At 39.7% G+C, this 17,100-nt stretch overlaps 1 protein-coding gene across 6 annotated transcripts in view; it reads right to left on the bottom strand.

Annotated features, from left to right (window-relative positions):
• rbfox3a (RNA binding fox-1 homolog 3a) overlaps positions 1-17,100 on the bottom strand; it is a 350,843-nt gene that overhangs the window by 214,950 nt on the left and 118,793 nt on the right. The gene's annotated exons all lie outside the window — the stretch shown is intronic.

Here is a 17,100-nt window from a genome sequence, read left to right as displayed (position 1 = left end):
CGGGCATCCAGGTCTCATCTATGTCTGTGGTAACCAAAGCCAGCTGTAGTACATCTTCTTGGTAAATGTCAATGATGGCCAGAGTGAAGTATCAGAACACCCAGTGCACCACAGCCCACTGTTTATTGGGCTTATCAGCCAAAGGTCGTTGATCCGGCTTCCAAATTCACCAGATCTCAATGCGATCAAGCGTCCATAGAATGCTCCAGATAAAAAAATCCATAGAGGCACTACTCTGCATCCCACAGCACCCAAAGGATCTGCTGCCAACGTGTTGGTGCCAGACATCACAGCAAACCCCAGAGAGTTTGTGAAGTCATGCCCCAAGGGGCCAGAGCTGCCTAGGTGGCAAAAAATATATATTCTCTTTTCATTTCCTATTCCTTACACAACTTTAAATGTAGCTTACGCTGTTGTCCCTTTTCTTATAATATTTGTAATATACCATATAAATGTAAACATATCAAGTATCCATTTCTGACAAAAATAATTTATATCTTTCAGTCATTTTCTATACCACTTACCCTGTACAGGGTTGAAAGTGCCTGGAGCCTATTCAAGGAGACTTTGGGCACGAGGTGGAGGATAACCTGGAAAGGGTGCCAATCCATCGCATGGCACATACAGACACACAAATCCTGCAGGCAATTAACCTATAATCTGCATCTCTGTGGGACTAGAAACCCACCAAGCAAAGGAAAGACCATGCAAACTCTGCACGCTTACCGGAATTGAACCCTCAACCCAGGAGGAACAAGGCCACATGCAAACCACCATGCCATCATAATGGATATCAGTAAATTATTTAATACATATAAACTAGGCAGAATTTTGCAGTGTGTACAGCATGTTTCTCTGTACACATGTATTGTATGGTTGCAACACACAAAGATGTCCACAAGATGTCTCTATTAGAAAAGCAACAGCAACACTACCCTGGCTGGCTCTGCACTTTCTGCAGAAGTGTCTATCTGATCACACAGCTTGTTCGCTCTATTTGCCTCAAAATGCACCTAAAATAGTTGCCACAAAGCAAAAATAACATGATTAAATTCAAAGAAAAGGCTCACTTGACTTGAGATATCAAGCATCATGTTGTGCAAGATCTGTTTTGTAAACTGTGGGTATTAGGATGCACAGATTTGGGCATTAAATGCACAGATTTGGGAATCAAATCTGTGCATCTTCAGATTTACAGTCACCTTTTATATCTTAAAGGGAGAAAAAATGAAACACCTTTACATCAGTTTGTATGATATATGAGGTCAAAGAAACTTTAAACTCACATAGATGATAGCTGCCAGCTGCCATCCTGTTCAGACTGAAAGCAGTTCATCAAAATTTAATAGCGCCGTCTGTAATGTAGACTGTAGACTTGCACAGATGATAAAAAAGACAGGAGGCATGTGTCAAAATAGAGTGCTATTCTAAAGTGTCTTCAACCATGCACCAAAGGTGGGGCAAGCAATCACAACTTGCCAATTAGTACAAACCAGAATGGTGAATTTGTCGTATAAGCTCTACACAAATCCTCATTCATTTGCCTAATAAAAGTGGACATATTTTATCTCATAGTTCCTATAATCTCTTTCTTTCATATCATTTACACCCTATCTAATGTTTTCTTTCTTCTTCTCCACTCCTCTTTCAGACATCCTGGATATAGTGCGTAGAAGTAATTTTATGTACATACAGTGTAGAAGTAATTTTATGGGTTTAATAACTTCCAGCTCCATAAAACCACTTGTTAAAGCAGCAATGAGGGCTAATCAAATGGCAACCATAAAAAGTTGGAGGGAGCACAGCAGAGAATAAGGAGGAATAAGCCTAGAATCTGGAGGAGATGAAATAACAGACTGTATTGTGAACGAGATGAGAACGCACTCAAAGCCAGCCGTGGCGGGAGCAGAACCTCGGGGCCTCCGTGCATAAACCAGCTTGATTCCATTTGGAAGCTGCAATGATCCAGGGATGTTCTATTCTTACAGCAGTAAAACAGGGCAACCTTATATCCTACTATCGCACAAAAGCAGACTCTCTGACACATGCTCACACAGTGTTACTGTAGATTAACAGCAGCGCCTTCTCTTTAAATAATTCACCCATATCTGATATGAAGAGAAAATTGCATCATGGATATCTCACTGGTGCTTTCCTTATGTCTCCGGTTCATTCCCTTACACTCTCCGGGGCCATTTTCTTGTGACACTCTCCTGTATATCTGATGTGCCAGATATACAGGCACATCTAATGTTTTAACACCTATCAGCAGGGCTGTGATGTCTGCTTGCACTCCGCTGAGTGAAGAAACCCTGGCTGAGTGGAGGACATTCCTGCACCTCAGGTGGACCCTGCAGCTACTGAGATGTAAATATAACCTGGGCTGAAGAAAAGAGGAAACCTTGGCCCTGCCATGTCCACAGGTCCAGGCTAAGCCCCAGGACCTTCCGGCTTCAGCGCTCTTGGCTTCATGCCCAGATGAGAGATACAGGAGAAATGGACCAGGCTTTCTCTCACTCTCTCTCTCTCTCTCTCTCTCTCTCTCTCTCTCACACACACACTTTCTCTTACTTCATCCTTCTGAACCGACCCACTATAGTGTGCTAGTGCTGGCACGGGTTTCGGAACAAGCCCATATGTCCACTAGTGTGAGATTGGCACCATACATCTGCTCATAGCACAGCTCCCCACTAAGAGCTGACTGACCTGCACGATCTTTGCTCACACCTAATTTTTCCTCCCTAGCTCCCTCTCTCTCACTCTCTATTTCTCTCCATCCCATTATTTCTCAATCTTCAACTCCTTATTGCTTTCACAGGCTTCAAGATAAAATATGTGCCAATTAACAAAAATATAATAAAATTATGAAATATGTAAATGAATGAAGATCTAGTGTGATCTCTGTTACTTTAACTGTGGCATGGTTGTTAGTACCAGATGAGCTAGTTGGAGTATTTCGGATACTGCTGTTCTCCTGGGAATTTTACACGCATAGTGTAAAGAAAAAAAAAATCCAGGAGCCCTTTACAATCTAGATGAGCAGAAAAACATCCCAGAATACATAACACATGAGGCAGATGAGCTACAACAGCAAAAAGACACATCCGGTTGCACTCCTGTCAGCAAAGAATAGAAAACTGAATTTACCATGGACACAGATTTACCCAAACTGGACAGTTAAAGATGGGAACAAGACCAAGTGATTTTCTTTTCCTTTTTTTTTTTCAAATGCTCAACTGTCAGTTTCGATCAGCCCATCTGGTACCAGCAAGCATCTGATGCTTGATGTGAACATTAACTGAAGCTCTTGACCTGTATCTCCATGATTTTTATGCATTGTGCTGTTGCCACATGATTATGATAATTATGATTATGATAACTGCCTAAATGAGAGGGTATACAGGTGTTCCTATTAAAGCTGATGGTGACAAATAACTAAATTCAGCATATATGAGATACAAAAATGTCATGATATGTCATGTATCTCTTAGTCTTGCAATATGTATTGTGTAGTGTTATATCTGTTTCTTATTCTTAAGTGTAAACATTTTATTTCTTGTATTTGCTGAGACATGGGACTGTATTCTCTCTCTCTCTTTCTCTCTCTCTCTCTCTCTCTCTCTATCAGCCATTTGCTTGTTCTGATTGTAACAGAGAAACAGAAAAACTGGAGAAATGTGAAAGTTAATTCATATTGGTTGTTTCCGATAATCTGTCATGTTAATATTTTATTATGTACTGTATTAAATAATATGGGGTAATATTTTATATTGCACTGTACTATATAGTACATTTATATATTGAAAAATGCAGGATACAAAACACACACACACACACACACACACACACACACACACACACACACACACACACATTGTATATGGCAGGGAAAATAAGAATTTGACACATCAGCATTTTTATCAGTAAGGGGATTTCTAAGTGGGCTGTTGACACAAAATTTCCACCAGATGTAGCCATCAAGCCAAATATTGAATCCATATGAAGAAATTAGAATATTTAAGTCTACAAATTGAGTTAAAATAAATAAAGTGAAATGACACAGGAAATAAGTAATGAACAAACTTTATTTAATACTTTGTAGAAAAGCCTTTGTTGATTACAGCTCTTGTATGGAGAGACCAGCCGTCTGCATTGCTCAGCAGTGAGTCTGCCGCATTGTTCCACACAAACGGTCTTTAAATCTTGAAGGTTCCTTGGGCCTCTTTTATGAACTTTGATCTTCAGTTCTCTATAGATTTTCCACGAAATTTAGCTCATGTGATTGACTAGGCCATTCAAGTAACTTGATTTTCTTACTTTGAAACCATTGTTTCCTTGGCCTTATGTTTGGGATCATTGTCTTGCTGAAATGTTCACCCTATTTTTATTTTCAGCTTTCTGGTAGATCGCAGCAAATTTTATCCAGAATGTCCCAGTTCATTTCTCTATTCATCTGGCCTTCAATAATATGAAGTCTGCCAGTACGCCTTGCTGAAAAGCCCCAAACCATGATGCTTCCACCCCCAAACTTAACTGCTGGTATGATGCCGAGCCTCAACATGCTTTTTGTTCTGCAATGGAGTCTTGTGTAGTGAGCGTGCATGGATGCCATGGCGCTTTAGTGCATTGCTTATACTGTAGTTTTCTTTGAAATAACAGTACCTGCAAGTATCTTGCTAATGTTCCTAAAGTTCTGCCGGAGTGGTTTTTGGCTCTTGAAGAACGTCTCGAGTTACTTTGCTGTAACCCTGTTACCTGAAAAAGCATGTGTGTATCAAACACGCCAAATTTTGGCATATATAACCTCGGTCAGGCGGCGTCATCTGATGAAACGCACCTGCAGGTTATAAATAGGAGTGAACCGGAAACATTCCTTAGAACAATTTTGTCTGAAAGAACGTCCAGTCACGCAAGCAGTATGGCATTGGAGCGCAGCATCTTGTTTCCGCTTTTTTAGGAAACAGGGTTACAGCAAAGTAACCCGAGACGTTCCCTTTCAAAAGCTACACTCGATGCTGCGTAAAAACACTATGGGAACGAGAATACCACACCGCCACACTGCAAGTGTCTGGACCCCCAAGGTGTGTAGCGTGTGCGCACAAGGGCCAAGAAGGTCTCAGAGCTAGCTCTGGGAGGCTGACTCGAGGACTGGTTAGGACCCGGAGTAGCATGAACATCCAGACTATAGAATCTAACAAATGTGTGCGGACCAACCTGCCGCATCACACACTTGCTGCAGAGGAACATCTCTTGCCAGTTCAATACATAAGGCAATCCCCCTGGTCAAATAAACCCTGGTTCCTCGAGGCAAAGTGAGACCACGCGCCTCATAGGCTAGGGCAATAGCATCTCTCACCCAACGTGACAACGTTTGTGTAGTGGCGGAAAAGCTGTTCTGACTTACGCCACTGGCTAGTGTGGTGGACGTAAATAATGAACACAGTAAGTGAAGTCTTTTCTGCTCCGGGGCTTTTAAAACTGGAGGACAGAATGCTTCGAGAACAACTGGGTGCATGGTTGAGAATGGAGAATGGAGAAGGGGTGTCAATCAGACCTTCAAGCACAATAGATAGGTCCCAGGAAGGGACGATGGTTCTAGTGGGCAGCCTCAAACGTTTAGCTCCACGAATGAAACAGGCAACTACTGTAAAGGATGCTTACCCACGGAAACTCTATAAATCAGAACATGGCAAGCCTGAGAGTACTAGGGCATAAGCCCGAGGACAACTTTTCTTGCAGAAACTCCAGCACTGAAACAATTCGGCAGTGGACTGGGTCTACATGTTTTGCCATGCACCAATCTTTAAATACATTCCATTTGTGGGCATAAGTTCTTCTAGTGCAGGGAGCCCAAGCACTTAGAATAGTTTCAATTACGCTGACTGGAAGACCAGCATCTCTTAGTTGATCCCCTTCAGGGGCCAGACGTGAAGGTTCCAAAGCTCGGGTCGGGAATGAAATATCATCCCCTGCGCCTGAGACAGCAGATCCCTCATCACTGGAATCACCCAGGGTGAGCCGTCGAGGAGAGAAATTAGGTCCAAGAACCACACTCTGGGCGGCCAACAGGGCGCTATCAGAAAGAGGTCCAAACCCCGTTGACGAACCCTTGCCAGGACATCCGGTAGGAAAGAAATCGGGGGAAACGCATAAAGGCGTAATCTGGGCCACGTAAGGTCCATAGCGTCCAGACCCAGGGGAGCTGGAGGAGTCAGCGAGTGGTAAAGGGGACATTGTGCTGTTTCTTGCAAGGCAAAGAGGTCCACCTCTGCTACATGAAATCTCTCCTAGATTTGACTAACTACTTCGGGGTGGAATTTCCATTCCCCATGTGTCACAGCTTGTCTGGACAGCAAATATGCTCCCACATTCATATGCCCTGGAATGTAAATCGCCCTGAGGGACAGGAACTTGTCCTGTGCCCAAAGCAGAACTAGCTTGTTCAAGCAATGCAAGCGCAGTCCACCCTGGCGATTTACATAAAAGACTACCGTAGTGTTGTCCACCCGCACTAGGACATGGTAGCCTCTCAACTGCTAGAGGAAGTGCTTCAGGGCCAGAAATAGAGCCATAATTTCGAGGCAATTGATATGCCACGCAAGAAGATGACCTCACCAGCTCCTTGGGAAGGGAGACAGTACGCCAGTTTGTTCTTTGAGGACTTCTTTGAGGTGGATTGCGAAGTGCAGCGTGCCGCACCCTAATCTTACGAGGGGGTGCCCGGTCCATAACACTTTCCCTTTTGTGCTTCACGCCTCGCGAGAGTCACACCCGGTGACCGACAGTCCTGACTCTTGAGAATTTCCCGAAGGCTTGTTCATATAATTTCACCTCCCGAACCTAATGGGGACGAAGTTAACGTCGTCTCCAAACAGGCTGGAAGGCTAGATGGGGGCATCAAGGAGGAACACACAATCCTTATCCTTAATGCCTGTGAGATTTAGCCATAGGTAACTCTCCACGGAACACCATCGCAGCCATAAAAACGGCCGATAGCACAGGCAATCTGCTTTGTTGCATGAAGAGACAGGTCTAAAGGCTCGGCGTAATTTTAGGAACGCCTTATCATGAAGACTTACCCGCGGAAGGGAGAGTAAGTCTCTCCTGTCCATTCACAAGAAACGCGTTGCGCACTTGAAAAGTGGATGGAAAACTTCCTGATCTGGTGAGAGCGTGAGAGAAATGGGGGATTCCGTCTCGTGTGCGCCTGCCAGATTGCACTGTTTAACCCCATGAATGCGCCGCGGCTCGTGGTTTCTCTTTAAAGAATTCGAGCCGCACACAAAGCACTCGAAACAAAGGTGTGGAGACGCGCTCTAAAAGGGATCTATCACGCGGAAGTATGGCCCTCATAACAAACTCCACCATATTGGTGAGTTAAAACTTTTAAACTTGTTTGCACACATAACATGCGAACACAATACGGTCCTGAAGACAAAAAATCTTGTTCCCGGTTCACTCTTATTTATAACCTGCAGGTGCGCTTCATCACCTGATGTCACCTGACCGAGGTTATATATGCCAAAATTTGACACACGTGTGTATGTTTGATACACACATGCTTCACAACCGGCAACACAGAAAGATGTTCCCATAGCGTTCTCACGTAGCATCGAGTGTAGCTTTTGAAAGGAAATTCTCCTGATTATTCTTTGGACTACTTGGACAGGGATCTTATGTGGAGCACCTGATCATGGCCGGTTTATGATGAACTGATTCTCTTTCCATTTCCAGACAATAGCCCCCACAGTGCTCACAGGAACATTCAGCATTCTGGAAATACGCCTATAACCATTTCCATCAGAATGCTTTTCAACGATAAGATTACAGAGATCTTGGGAGAGTTCTTTGCTTTTATTCATCATGAAGTCTTTCCTGTGTGCCTCCTGGGTAATGAAAAGCCTTTATAGGCCATCAATTAGGACTAAAGCAGCTGATATCAATTAGTATTGATAGGGGGCAGGGTTTCTCTCTCAATACTGACAGATTTCGGGTGATCTCTTGGCTTTCTATGCCATTTTGCACCTTCTTATCTTCATGTGCCTTATCTTCACTTTATTTATTAGAACTTGTATACTTAAATATTCTGATTTCTTTGTATGAATTGAACATTTGGCTTGATGGCTACATCTGGTGGAAAGTTTGTGTCAATAGCCCACTTATATACATACAGCAGGGAAAATAAATATTTGACACATCAGCATTTTCATATCTGTATTTATATATATATAATCGCCCATAAACATGATTTTATTTAATAAATATATAAATAAAATCATGTCATGTTTTTGAAACATGACATGATTTGTACAGATAGAGATATTTGGAGTATTAAAGTGAACACTAAACTGATACAACCATTACTGAAGAAGCCCCGTCACTTCTGCAGTTCATAGACACAAAACTAGGTTTGATTATATGCCACTGTTGGGACATTTTCCCTCCTTATCAGCTGGAACACACACAAGCCTGATTGCCTAAATCCCTCATATTAGCTATCTACAAATGCAGAGTGAAAAAAACAAGCTTCTATTGTGATGTTATCATTAGCACAAAAAAAAATAATTATGTCCTTCTTATTAGAGATCGTATGCTTGTTAATAACGTAAGCCATAAGGAAAGGAAGTGCATACAGGCACACCTACACACACACACACCTACACACACGCACACACACGAGTATTCAGTGCATTTATACCACTGCACCATGTTGCGTTAAAAAAATATATGTATATATATTATATATTTATATATTATATTTATATATATATATTACTGATTATGAAAATTATCATAGAAAGAGTATTTAACAAACATAATGATCTTAGAGCTCATTTTTTAATGATGCAGCTAATGCCTACACACTCATTTGCTTTCTGTCTACACAGCCCCATACTGCCAGTGTGTGTGGAATCTCTATAAGACACTCTGCTCTAAATCAAAGCATTTAGCCCTGGACTCAAGGGTCAGTATTGTATCATCTTCCATGGCACAGGGAAACAAAGGTTGTCCTAGTGGGTTGTATTAGATATTTATTTTGAAAAAAAATAAATTATATATATATTTATATATAGACCCCAAGTTAAGCTAAGTTTCTCTTCTGGGATTAGAAATAGGACAGCAAAGTGGGATCATTAAGCAAATGAAAAGTCACGGTTGAGTTATTTTTACCACATTAATATATATTAAAAAACATTCATATGTAATAATTAATTAAGAAAACTCTAGTACTGGTCAAGTCTATTTAGTCTGAAATACAAATAATAATAATAATAATAATAATCTAAAGAATAAGCCACCATTAGCATCACAAAAATGCACATTAATCTAAAAATAAAATAATAATAATAATAATAATAATAATTATTATTATTATTATTATTTTTTTTTTTCAGATTAATGTGTATTTGTGTGATGCTAATGGTGGCTGATTCATCTTTATTAGTGCTTAATTTGATACAATCTAAATATATTATAGATTGCGCTACCACAATGATTAGAGTATGATAATAGTTCCAGGGCAAAGACTGACACAGTTTTCTTTGCATCAACAATCTACTGGGGAAAAGGATCGTTCTGGACCTCAGTCTCCTACGCTTCCCCAGTCTGCTTTGTTTTTTCCTTCTCCCTCTCTTTTATTCTGAAAACTCCTCCTCTTTCATAACAAAGAAAAATGTGCCTAAATGGTAGCTACATGATAAACGGCTAACAGAAATCAGCTAACGCAAATACATACGGTTATGATGATTGTTGGAAAAATATTACGAGCAGCTTCGATGTGTAAATCGCACAAATTTCATGCAACACAGAACCAAATATTCACTCACAGACACACACACACACACACACACACACACACACACACACACACACACACACACACACAACAAAAAAAAAATCAATTTAACAACAGGTGTAAATGAATTCTTTATTGTTTTATTGAATAATTGGTGGAAGATTGCTGGGGGAACACTGGAGATATAATTAAATCTAAAGGCTATAGCTGAATGAATTAGGTCGAGTGTTGGAGTGTGCAAGCTTGACAGATATTAATACCTTCTATTGGAATGTGGCGACATGGGTAATAATCCATTCATAACGATAAAGTGTTCTTGGTCAGGACTTTAGAGATAAGACAAATTATAAGATGGGGAGAAATGTACTGTAATGTAATGTTTTTCTTTCCTCTTCCATTAGGGGTAAGTTAAAACAGCATCAATAAATAATCTCTGTAGAGTTACTACACTAACTGCTAGTACTCATTAGAGTGAGAAGAAAAAGACCATTTTATGTTCATGTCAGTTTTTTTCTATTACTGTGCTTGGAGACATGATGAGACGAGTGATGAGTTTTTGGCGTTCAATAGAGACAAGTCTGATGCAACACTTAGAGTCTGCTGCAGACATCTTACTTACAAGTGCATGATGTGAGACAGAGACTCATGTTTTATGTTAGACATCTGCATTTAGATAAGACCAGACATGGCATTGTTTTATTCTAGGAGAGTGAAAGAGGTGTGTGTCCACCTTTGTGTAAAGCAACATAGGCTTTCCCTATGATGTAACTGCAATCCTGGCATTCATATATTTTCTGATTAACATACTTGAATAACACATTAGAAAGGGGGGAGAGAGAGAGAGAGAGAGAGAGAGAGAGAGAGAGAAAATGACCCCTATTGTAGCTAATAATGAAATACATAAATGCAACATCTGTTCCTTCTGGCGGTTTGTCCTCCCGCTCCTGTCCCTCATTTTGCCTTTGAGGTCAATGCATCTTTATTTTTGATTTGAAAACAAAATGCAAAGCACTAGATGAATAATGGAAATGCAGAAGCCACGTTTTAATCTCTGCAGGCCTTCAGTGCCATTCTTCAAAGCCAACTGTAGTACCGATTCACAAATATACTCATACGCACACACAACCACTAGGCTGTGTTTGTCAATATGATTATGTGAACTCTTTAGTCAGGTTACAGAGGTGATACATTGTAGGAGGTCAGCTAATGATCATGTTGAACATGCAGCATACACACACACACACACACATACACACACAAATCATTTCAATTTTAACTCGAGATGTATGTATCTAGGCTAACAATAGTGCATTTGTGTGAAACCAATTATGGGGATGCATTTTCTTTCAGTTTCCCTCTCACACAGCACACAAACACTGTATCTAAACACTTCCAAATGTCAGTCTACAGACTACATATTCATTAAAATGTTATCATTCGATTAACACTTTTTAGTTAATTGGAGGAAGTAATGACTTTAATTGAATTAAATAAAAACGTCATTATTTAATGAAGTAAATAATGACAGTTGTGTTCATTAATGAACGCCATTTTCATTGCATTAAATATGACTGTCATAATATGAGGGATACTTACGTCATTAGAAAAGAAGCAAATTATGATGTTGATATGAAAATCCTATAAAAATAAACAATTCCTCTGCATTACATTCTACCTCTGACTGGGGCATTGTTTAACAGAGAATTGACCTCAAGTCAAGGTTTTTTTTTCTTTCTCTTCTTAATACCTGTCTATGAGACAAGCGGCATCATTAAATAGGACTATAAGAATGTAGTTCTATAATTTATATGCACGTCGTTCTAGAAATTTTATCTAACTAATAAGCCATTTCCCAAACTACAGCGCTAATTTGATTAATGACATGCAAATTTCACTTATGCAGGGATATCAGAAGAGCTTCAAACAGAAAAGTGATTAATCCAAAATACTACATCAAAGCACTACAATCCATGCAATGGGTTAAAGAGAAATTTACAATGTAGGGCACAAGACTCAGACAATATGCGCAAGAAATTAAGCCCTTTCATTTCTCTCGCTCTTCCCCTCTCTTTTTCTCTTTTTCTCTCGAAATTGCTTGGGCAGTGCCACCAGAATAACATATGACTTTCATAATAAAACCACGGAAGCCCACGCAAATAAGTGTGAAATTGCAATATAATCATTTATGCAAATGAAACAGTGGTGTGGTGAAGTGTCATTATTCTCTCTATCCTCTTAGTTCTTGTTTTTGCAACAGAGGAGAAAATTATTACCATGAAAAAAAACCATAGTGGAAAAAAACCTCTCTTTGATACTCAGTTAAAAATGAGTTTCTGCTCTACTCTTTCATATTCACATTTTAATGATATGCACATGTAAAATGGGTCCAAATACTTCCTGGTTAGGAAAAGCCTGGCGAAAGATAAGCTTGCCTTGAATACTTGTATCAAGACCCAGTATTTATTCTGGGCTCATAACCAAACATTTGCTTTCTTTTTGATTTAGCAATTCTTTGCACCACTTTTATGCATGACTGTTGTTGGTCTTTCGGCTGCTCCCGGCAAGGGGTCGCCACAGCGGAATACCCAGTCCGCACTACAACTTGGCCCAGGTTTTATGCCGGATACCCTTCCCGACGCAACCCTCTAATTTTATCCGCGCTTGGGACCGGCACTGCATCCAGTGGCTGGGGTTTGGGCACTGGCTGGAAACCGAACCCGGGCCTTCCGCATGCATGACTAAGAATTTTTAAATACCAGGTTCATTAATTTATTATTATTATCATCATTATTATTACTATTATTATTATTAGTAGTAGTAGTAATCTTTTTTCCTTAGGTGCTTATAAACAATATAGACCTGTAAGGAGATTTTTAACTACTGTAGGTACCACAAAGGTGAGCTAAATACAATGTTCCAGTCTGGTTTGTAAAAGTCTAGTTTCAGATATAAATAATGTGCTCTGTCTTGTCCACTAACCATAACATTCTTTTTCTCTGCATCATAAAGTTTAAAAAAGTGCAAAAGACTTAAACCACCCTTCATTTCTTCATATTAAATTTAGTTTAAATAATTATTTTGTTGATTAAAATAAAGAAATGTGATAAAATGTTTTACTGCAACAGCCTGTTAAGTGCCTAAAGACATGATTTAAAAACTGTTTTTTTATTTAACAATGTCAGCAGCAACCTCATTTCCCCTCTCATTTCTCCCAGCCACTCGGCATTCAGCATCACGTGTATACTAATCACCGGCCTGATCACCTGTCATCATCTGCACCTGTTTCTCACTGGTTCATGTCTTAAGTTACAGTAGATGTTCTTTATGCTTAAATGATTTTCATGTTATTGCGTGGCTTAACACATAAAAACATTCATCTGAAACTGGTCAGGTGCAGAAAATGAGAGCCAAAAACTTGCCAAAAATGAGAGCCAAATATGAGAGCCAAAAAAAGTCCTTCAGGAGGCTTGGATAACTATTCATCAAGACTATGTTAAAATACAAGGGAGTCTGGCCCTCTGGAAGCAAAATATAAATAAATGAGGGAAGACGTTTGTACAGTACTGTATGTATTGAAATAATAATAACAGTTAAAAAAAGAATAATTGGGTCAGAATGACATGAGTTTGTATCATGCCAGAAGGGGTAGTCATGCCAGAAAACATGTAAAGGATTCATGGCAGACACTCAACAAGCATCCTAAAAGACTAAGTGCTTAAGTCTATTTATCTTTTGACTCCATATCCGCTTTCTGATAATGTTATATTTCTACATGGTTTCTTCTGCACAGTTATGCAGATTTTATTCTTAGACGCAAATCATGATTTCCCAGGATAGCAGTTAAATAGCCAGGTGTGGCCTGGCCCATTGTTACTCCATGACTAATCAAGCTGATAAAAGGCCTTTAAAACATTAAAGGTGGACAATACAACAGTTTGGAACATACATAAAAACAAGAAATAAGGTCACAAGTTCACCAACAGCAAAAGGCCTGGAAGACCATTGAAGACAACTAAAGTGGATGACCACAGAATTCCATCCATGGTGAAAAGGAACCCTTTTAAAACATTTTTCCAACTCAAGAACACTCAACATCTGTTAGGTACAGACAAGAGATGGTTTTATAAAGTACAGTAAATGCAGATGCTTCATAACAGAGTGCAAAGCACTGGTAACGCTCAATAACAGAAAGGCAAGATTAGACTTTGCCAGAAAAAATGTGTGATATTCTTTTGTGTGTTTATTGATGACCTGACTGCTGATAAAAGTAGCAGGATTAATCGTGACGTGTATAGGGCTATATTCTCTGCTCAGATTCAGCCAAATGCTGTAAAACTGCAAGGACACCAGGTTATATTGCAGATGGATAATGACCAAAAACATACGGTGAAAGCTACCCAAAGCGCTAAATACCCACAAGAGCACAAGAGCATGGTTTAATGTTGGCCTTCAGTGATTGTGCTCTAAAACATGTTGCAGAACTTACTAAGCCATGCAGCGTACTCCGGTATGGAATCATGAGGCCAGCAGGAAGGTCGCATGAATAATTGTTGATTCCTGATACTTGCTCCTGATACTGGTCCTTCAGCCATTCGGTTGTTACAGCAGATACAGAATGCAGAGACTGACTTGTCTTCTATCGTCCTAAGCTTTACTGACTTTCTGATGCTGTCCATGTTCATGGTATATTTTGCTTGCCTCCAAATCCAGATATCGACTAGCTAACATATATCTATTTGCAACAGCCCAATTCCTTGCAATACCTTTAAATAGTTTTAAGCTATGGTAGGACTTAGTTTGACATGCCACTTGGATACCAAACATCAAGGCTCTTCTCTTTCAAAGCCCTAACTGTCCAACAAGCACTCTTATGTATATACTTAACAATAAAACTACTTTTTCACTCCTTGCATTAATTTGTGCCTATGTACTGGCGTGTTTGACTTTTGGAAGTGCTTTCGCTTGTTGGATATAGGAAGCCTGCCAAATACTGTAAAACTAGATCAAAATGTTCATTCAAACTTAAATGTGCTGCAGATAATTGCAGAAATATGCAAAAATGCAAAAATAGGCCATTCCAAGTTATTAGCATTGTAAACACAAATTAAATGAGGCCATATGGACACTAAGGTTTGAATTTTCTTCTCATTTACAGCTTAAAATTATTCCTTGCAAGAATAGTACTGATAATTAGAGCGCTGTTATTGTTTCAAGTCTGGCGCTTTGTATTACTTACAGTCTTCTTAAAATAGATTGTTTTCTCCGAAACACCAGTATTATGCTTCTCATATCCGTCAAATCCTACTAAAAGAGTGAATGCTCACTGGCAAACAAACATCACTGCTAATTCTGTGTCAGTCACAAGTCCAATGGCATGAGCAAAACTAGTGTGTGCCACATGTATACTTGTAGAAATAGTTATTCCATGTAAAGATACTCTCTAGTCTCGGAGGAATGGTCCATCTTAAAAAAAAAAAACTGTCCATCTTAAAATGGCATAAAACAATTTAAGTGGGCCCAGCTGTAATCTGAAATTGGGATCTGAGTGACTGTAGCAGCTACAATGCGTTGCACAATGAGACCATCTTGTGGCTCCGCAGGGGCACACAGGGAGGCCTGAAAGGCAGCAGATCTACACAAGGGAAACAACTGGCACAGCTGAGCGCCAAAGACCCTGGGCTAAGCACAGTGGAGAGCCCAGATAGTGCCCACCTGTCTGGCCCTGGGCCAGTTCAGCTACATGCTACACAGCTAGCCAGCCATCTGTGCATAAAGCCCTCAGTGCCTGGATCCCAAACAGCTGGCTCTCATCGGAACTGAACCTGATAAAGCTCCGGTATCTTCTGGCGAGTGATGATACATACATCAGACAAATGTGTCTGGAAACCGACACATTGCTGCTGCTGGGCGAGTGAGGAAGAGAGATCTGTAATCAGGCACTGTAGTGGAGAGCTGGCTGGAGTGAGAAAAAAAACAAAAAAACAATCAGCACACTAAAGCGATCAGATAATGCTTAGTGTTCGTGTTGTGCTTCAGACCAGTGTCCACTGGGACAGCCTCTTGTGAATCTTAATCACAGAGTTTATTGCATTCCCAGAGTTTCCTTTCCCTCCTCTCGTCTAATTAAAAGTGCTGAAAATGTGCAAATGAACTTAAATTAAAAAAAGAAAAAGAAAAAACAGATGTGCAGAGGCTTTGAAAGAGAGGAAAAATACAGAAAGAAAGGGTTTTATGATGGAAAAAGTAGGAGAAGCAGTTTTTTCTTTAAATCCCCCTTTCGCCATAAGAGTATGACGAGACGCATACATGTACTGTATATTAACACACACACAGTTTATTATATCTTATCTCCTTTTAGTATTGCCCTTTCTTTGTGCCAGCGCTAAAACAAAAAGGCTTTTGGTCTGTGAGCAACGATCCACCATGGTCCCAAAATCCAGCAGTAACCATTAGATCACGCCTTTGATCGACAGTGTGCAACTGAAGTGGGGATTTCCTGCATGTGGGAAAGCAGTGTGAACTGAGAGAAGGCTGATTCTTTCCTCCTAGCAAGCTCTTAAGCAAATTGCCATGTGCACATTGAATACCAATGCAGTTGTGGCAGTGTTCATTGACTAGTCAGTGTCAGGAAACATTTGAAAGTCTTTCCACTATTTTGTTCTCTTTTCAGGAACAGCTACCTTATACAGTATATGTGAGTGAGAAAAATCCATAGATATTTACAAAAGACATTCAACCTATTAACTTCAGCTGAATGATTGAAATCACCATGGAATTCACTTAATAAATGTTCCCCTGTTCGTGATTAATTAATCAAGAAGTATATTCATTAATCATTGAATATTGTTCTTAGTGCATACTGTCAATTCTTTTAAGAACATTGTATTATAGTATAAAATAAACAATAAATGTAAAATACTTTTCCTCAAAATGGATTTAATTAAATTGTATATGGGTTATTGCTCACAGTCTACAGAGACACTGTTTTTGCCTTTAACCAATTATATAATATAAAAAATATATAATAGTTCCAAATACAATGTGGAAAATATTAAATGACATAAGTATGGAATGAGATATTTTTTTGTTTCTTTGTTTGCCAATTGTAATCTACTAGCTAGCTCTCACCTGTAACTCAACGGTTACCAGGATGATGAAGAATGAAGCCACCTTCTAAACTTCTAGACCACACTTTCTAAACTTCCATGTCACATAGTTTTATTCTCTTGGACACCAGACCAGAGATAGTTGTAGGATTAATGGTATTTGAATTTGCAATCTTCTGATGATACGGCAAACATTTT

Source organism: Clarias gariepinus, chromosome 14 (genome assembly GCF_024256425.1).
Source record: "Clarias gariepinus isolate MV-2021 ecotype Netherlands chromosome 14, CGAR_prim_01v2, whole genome shotgun sequence".
Classification (NCBI taxonomy): Eukaryota; Metazoa; Chordata; class Actinopteri; order Siluriformes; family Clariidae; genus Clarias; species Clarias gariepinus.
Note: the sequence above shows the minus strand (reverse complement) of the source record. Positions and strands in the feature narration are given on the sequence as shown.